The sequence below is a fragment of the Ixodes scapularis genome, unplaced genomic scaffold, assembly GCF_016920785.2.
Source record: "Ixodes scapularis isolate PalLabHiFi unplaced genomic scaffold, ASM1692078v2 PGA_scaffold0__279_contigs__length_252992795, whole genome shotgun sequence".
NCBI classification, from domain to species: domain Eukaryota; kingdom Metazoa; phylum Arthropoda; class Arachnida; order Ixodida; family Ixodidae; genus Ixodes; species Ixodes scapularis.
Window position 1 is genome coordinate 102,201,800 of NW_024609835.1, and position 5,765 is coordinate 102,207,564.

Sequence of the window (5,765 nt, forward strand, 5' to 3'; positions counted from 1 at the left end):
TAGCTTTGTGTTATTTTATTTCGAGTTGCATCGAGGTGATCCGCTCTTTATAGCATGGGAGTAATGCCGCGTGCATGGCCGGGAGGATGCGCGTCTCCTCACTTCCAGAAGGTTTTTTGTTTACTCTTACTTACTCTTACAAATTTGCATTTTTATCGAAGCCAGCTCTAATTTAGCTTTGGAAATGTAGCCGTGCCACAGCTGAAAAACGTTGGTCAACCTTCAAACAGCTGTACCACGAGCTCCATCATCCACAAAACACATCTATGAGGAAAGCAACTACAAAGAAAGGAAAAAGAAAACGGTAGAGGTCAAAAGAGAGAAAGAAAACTCCTAGAGACGTTTCTAGAAGACTTCGCCATCTGCGACAATATTAAAAACGACAAAAAGAAAAGGAAACACAGGAGGACACTTAAAGGGATTGTCCGGTCAAATTTTGTATTCGAGAAAACAATTGAATATCATTGATAATGCCTCGAGACGCATCGTACGTGCAATATCTGAAATTTATATACCCCTCTGCGTGAGTAATTGACTTTATACTGCTACAATCGCATTCTAGCGTAGATGCTGCTTTTGTTGGCAACATTGAAGCTCTGACGTCACAAAACACAACGCGAGCATTTCTGTCTCGTCGTTTGCCTGCGAGTGAACGTCTCAGCGTGCTTGGTCTTTGTTGTTTGTGCTCGACTTGCTTCGTGGTTGGGCGTGATATTTATTGCGCGGTTGGGTGCCACAACCACTGGGCAGCACATGCGAGCCAAGACATGACGTTCCACAATTTTCCGCGAGACGTGCAGTGACGAGCAAAATGGATAGTCGCCGTGCGGAGGGACTGGGTTCCCGTCAAGATAGGGATCCCGCTTATGCAGTAATCATCTCACAGAAGAAAGCTACGGGCTGAGCTCTAAGCAGACAGAAGGCTCGTAAGCTGAGGTCTGATGCTGTGCCAACGATATCAGAGTACGTCCATCCACTCCTCGCCCAAATCGGATAAATCAATTTGATTATGCAGCGAAACCGAAACCAATAGCTAGACCATCTGGAAACGATACCAAAAGGTTTTCAGCACGCGTGCAGCCAAATTTTGTTTGACCCGCATGTGAAAATAGAGCGTGGCTACGATTCACCAAGCTCGTCCAAGTCAAGTGACGACATTTGAGCGATTCGCGGTTTGCCTACGACCCGCCGACATCGCCTCCCAAGGAACGACCCTCAGTCTCATCACCAATTGTGTGGATCCTCCGAAATGTGTACCCAGATGCCGCTTCCTGTACCTATTGTTCGTTTCACCTTATGTACGAGCGAAGCTGACGCTACAAGCGCGAGCATGCTGCTTCTAACAGCGCCAGTAGTGCACGAGCTCACGTGCGAAGCAGGAACACTCAGAGCGTTGGGCTCGCGCTTCTAGCTTTGACTTCGCTCACACATAACGTGAAACGAAGTATAGTTGCCGCTTCAGAAGCGATATCTGCATCTTTTGCTTTGCAAGCGCTCGTAGTGCTCCTAGTTCGATCGGTGGCCGTCGCAGTTGTGTTTGCGCGAAACGGCATACGTTTGCTCGGAGCTTATGGCTGTTTTTGAGTAATATCCTGCTAAAAGGCATGAATTTTGTTGCACACGCTTGGGAACTGCGTTAAAAGAACCGTATTTCAGTAGGGTACAGCCTAGGCGACTATATAATTAGAAACAAAATACAAGACATCCGTCGACCAACGCTTGTTATCCCGACCAAACGACATACCTTTGCTGCCTTTGCGTTTTGTGACGTCATGCAGCAGCTGCGCATGTCAGCCATTGACACTGGTGAAATTCGGGGTGCAGTTTCGTACACAGGCTCATGAAAGGTTTAATTAATAACGGGAGATCATATATCAAAATAAAAATTACGTCTGTCTACATGAAGGCTCCCTCGGCGTATCGAGCGCAAAAACTTGAGTACTTCCGGTTTCGACCGGACATTCCCTTTAAGACTGCTTACGCTTACGCGAAAGTTCGTACACGTAGCGTATTCCAACAAGCTGCGCGCCCCGCATTCCTTTGCAGATGTCAGCCGGGCAGCCTCTGCGGACGCCGGCCGGCCGCGTTCTGGGCGCTGCTGCGGCGGAGCGCGGGAGCAACGCCGTTTTATGAGGTGGCGTTTCTTGGAACTATACGTCGCGGGAGTCGTGTCGCAGCCACTTGTGGAGCCGGTTACGGCGCGGAGGGAATTTCTGAGCCGTTTTTTGCAGTAACGGACAACGCCGGCTCCGGTCCATGGGAGAGTTAATGCTTATGCTTGAATAAGTGTACATGCATAACATGGCTATGCTGGCAGGGCGCCGCGTGTCTGGAGGGCTGAGACTAAAGTTTGCGCCTACTGCTTTATGCAAAAAACGCAATTTCACGTATTTCGGTTAGAGCAATAAATCGATACACAACTGCAACTATTTATTCCTCGCACGTCCAGGCGTTCAGCGCCACGTGGCGTCATGCAAGAGCCGCCATTCTGCCCTACTCGGGCTGAACCGTTTTCTCCGTTATTCGGGGTTCGCCGAAAGACTTGCTTGGGTGAAGCGGTGTCTCTCATTCGTGACCGAGCACGAGGCACAAGCTTCCCCAAATCGCCCGCCAAAAAGTCGGGCGCTGCACTTCATGCGGGTAGTTTCTTCAGGGTTACGCATACTTTATATTATGCATACAACTCGCTACGTATTATTCCCATTACCCATGAGAACGGAATCCATTGTCGCGATCGCAACGCTTGCTGTCTTTTACAGTGCGGGGAGCAGCTCCTAAGGGAACCCCATCTTTTTTCAAGAACACACTCCGCAGACTAGCCAATCAAGTCATATCAATAAAACAAATATCAAAAGGTTGGACAGTGGGGCTGCACCAGCCCCGATATATAAAGATGGACACGCAGCGCTCTCTTTTTTTAACAATAACGGCGTTATTTATAATATTTGTTTCTCAAACATAAAAGTATGTCGATAAATAAACTTTCACAACGCATGGCAATGGCTTTAAACCCAGCTTTCCAAGCGTTGATCAGATACAGCGGATGGGAGCTATGAAATATAGCTCCGTTGCTCTTATAATTTTTTAGCATAACATTTAGAAGAAATTCGGTTTATGTTTTGTTTAAAACTCAGAATAACTTCCCGCGTCATAGGCATTACGCTAAAAATGTCTTTTTTCGGGGAAAAATAATTTTGGAACTTTTCAAGTTTTCCTTTTCAGGGTGAGAAAAGGGATTTAGGTTTTCTTTTTGTTTTTTTTTTTAATGTATGTTTTCTTTAGTTAGAAAAGAACCCAAAAGTTTTTTTTTATATATTTTCTTTAGGTACTAGGTTCTTTATGGTATATTTCTAACATACTAAATCTCATATCTAACTCCTGAGACACGGATAAATATTTAGATTATGATGTCTCCTAAACCAGCTCGACTGCATGCTTTTGCTTCTTGAATTACCAAATTGGTTTATTTTCTGGGTGATAAATATCTAGGGAAAAAAAACTTTCTCGAGCACGAAGGCGCTACACGCGAAGCTTCGTTAACAGAAGCGACATCGAGTTCATGGCCGGGTTCTAGAACCGTATTTCAATACAATATTGTGGAACCTCTGACGGAACCTCTGACGGAACCTCTAAGTGGAACATCTGAGTAAAACCTCTGAGTGGAACCTATAAGTGGAACCTCTGACGGAAACTGACCCCTTCAAGGTTGGAGATTGTTTTCTGAAACTAACAATAATTCTTGAAAAGAACACTCCCACACGTTAGGAGTCAACCTAAACGAGTGTGACGCGTGAAAAACTGAGTTTTGAAGTGACGGAACCGTCCTTAGGAAGTATAAAATGCAACATTGTGGCGTGTTTGTTTAGACTTCCCCAAGTTGCGTCTGCAGTCTTCCGTGTAGATGAACAATTCAGTAAGTGTAGTAAAATTGGTAGCCCGGTGTCTTTAAGCGGCGTTCACTGGAGGGCGAAATCCGGGGAGAAATCTCTTCGGATTTCTCCCTGGAGCGCCCATCTCGAAGTAAAGAATTCAGGCTTTCGCGGTGCGGCACTCTGACGAGCTCCACATCGGAGAGAGGGGGCGATGCTCCGGCAGTACAAACCATCGTGGTTGAGCGGCAGTCTTATTTTAACAATAATTTATTTTTAAACTCTCTGATGCCGAGTGTAGATACCTCTGAAGTCGCTTTGCGGTGGTGTCGTGAGTGGGAACAGCTAAATTGAACTGCAAACGCTGACATCCCTCCCCCCCCCCCCCCCTCGTCAGTTTAAACGGCAAAACTGGGGAGGGAATCGAACCCGCTGTCGAAGTCACGTACATCTCTTCATGGACTTGTCCCCCTTCGAATGCCGCTTAACATGCACCTCAGCGTAGTAATACAGGACCTAACGCCGCGGCGGGATGCTCATTCAGTTCGAAACCGTCAGGAATGGGGATCAGCCAGCCCAGGATCCCTGGATTATGCAGCCACCGAACATCCAGGCATATCCAATGCGTAGAAATCGAAAGCCCAGCACGCGCGTTTGTTACATTGAAAAACAAGCAAACCTTGCGCCATACGCCCGAACGCTTCAGATGGTACCAATCAACAGTTTATGCAGAATGTCTTTTTTTTTTTTACGCTTTACACATTTGTTTAAACAGCCTTGAAAGTTACACAAATGCTGTAGGTGCAGGTAGGCACACAATATGGGAGGAAGGGCGGGGGGGGGGGGGGGGGGGAGACGGCTTACTACTACCTGTTAATTATAAATACCGATCGGGTAATTAACTGAAGTTTATTAGTTAACATTTTAAACATTGAGTATAAACATGTCGTTCCCATAGCAAATGAGCGTCATTGAAAACCACTAAATCCCTTAGAAAGTGCTTGAGTGCGTGGGAACGGTGGTACCACTCGTGAGACTCGCGCAAGGCAAGCAGTGCGAATATAGGCGTAAGTGGTTTTAATCAACCATCAACCAACCATCGAGTGTGTGGCGTGTACCAAGAAGAAGAAGATGATGTTTGCATGACCCGGTGATCGTTCTCACCGTCCGAGGATTTCCCTCGAAAGCAAGAAAAACGTGATCTGGCATACTCCTGCGGACGAAGACTTGATGCCTGGAGTTGTGCTGACCTTGCCATGATCATCTTCGACGGGATATCTTCAAAAGAGCTGGCTGCGGCTTTCTGTCACCGTGAGGCCTAGCCACTCTGACGCTCCAGGAAATGCCTGCGCGACCATCTATGACCAGGTATCGTGGCGTCTCATGCCTTCTCCCACCCTTCCCAGCTGCGGTCTGACTCGACTTTTTAGATTCGCCGGTAGGTTTACTGTATTGGGTATCCAGCTTCCCTTATTCTGCTCTCAACGCCCGTCGTGCCGTCAGTGTGCAGAGACCGGCAGCCATCCTGACTAGCTACCTGCCTCGTTGGCTTGGGTCATTACTTCGCTGCGCTTTTCTCGAGCCTAACGGCAGTACACGTATTTCGCCACCTTTTTGCGCGTCGATTCAACTATGACTCCAACCATCGAGTGTGTGGCGTGTACCAAGTCAGTGGAGACCGATGGAAGGCACATGTCGTGCGCAGACTGCAAAGGTGCTTACCATTTGGGCCAGACTTGTTCCGGTATCGCCGACAAGACGTTCACCACTATGGGTCAGTCTAAGCGTGACAAGTGGAGATGCCGGACGTGCCGTGGGAAAGAGAGTCAAGCGGGACCACCTGATGGGATCGAAGCCTCGCAGGGTGTGGAGAATCTATCTGCTCAGCTGGCTGCC